Source organism: Mus caroli, chromosome 8 (genome assembly GCF_900094665.2).
Source record: "Mus caroli chromosome 8, CAROLI_EIJ_v1.1, whole genome shotgun sequence".
NCBI classification, from domain to species: Eukaryota; Metazoa; Chordata; class Mammalia; order Rodentia; family Muridae; genus Mus; species Mus caroli.
Window position 1 is genome coordinate 59895718 of NC_034577.1, and position 680 is coordinate 59896397.

The following is a 680-nucleotide window of genomic DNA, read 5'->3' on the forward strand; positions in this document are numbered from 1 at the left end:
CTTTCTCCTCTGTGAGTTTCAGTGTCTCTGGTTTTATGTGGAGTTCCTTGATCCACTTAGATTTGACCTTAGTACAAGGAGATAGGAATGGATCGATTCACATTCTTCTACATAGGGTCTTTTCTTATAATGGCACTAATCTCGTCCCAAGGACCCCATCCTCATAATTTCATTCAATTCTAATTACCTCTCAAGTCCTCCATCTCAAAATATGGTGATATGGTGTGGCGATTACGGCTTTAACATGTGAATGTTCAGAGTATACAAACAGCCTTTGATACCAGGTAGATGCCTTGATGAATTCTAATGTAAAACATGTTTAGGAAGTAAATTTGACAATCATAGGAACATTGTGTTGTGTCCCTAAGAGATAAAGAAAAGATGACATCTCAATTAGCTTGGCACTGTTCACTAACTTAAGGGATAGAGAAGGATGAGCAGGTGACTAGTTTGTATTTTGATCCATTTGATGTTGACGGTATTTGGAGGAAGCCTGTTAGGAAGGAATTGTGTGACTGAGGAGGCTAGGAATGACTTATCTGAGAATAATGACATAAGACTCACAAGTCAATTCATTTCAGAATGAAAGAACGAAATCACTTGTGGATATGATACTGAGAAAAAGGGGGTCACAGGCAATGGCACCATGACATAAATGAGCAATAGATGCCAAAGAGGAA

The 680-nt window shown here is 38.7% G+C and overlaps 1 pseudogene; it reads right to left on the bottom strand.

Moving 5' to 3' along the window:
- LOC110300842 overlaps positions 1–203 on the bottom strand; it is a 4148-nt pseudogene extending 3945 nt beyond the window's left edge.
- Between the last annotated feature and the right edge of the window lie 477 nt (positions 204–680).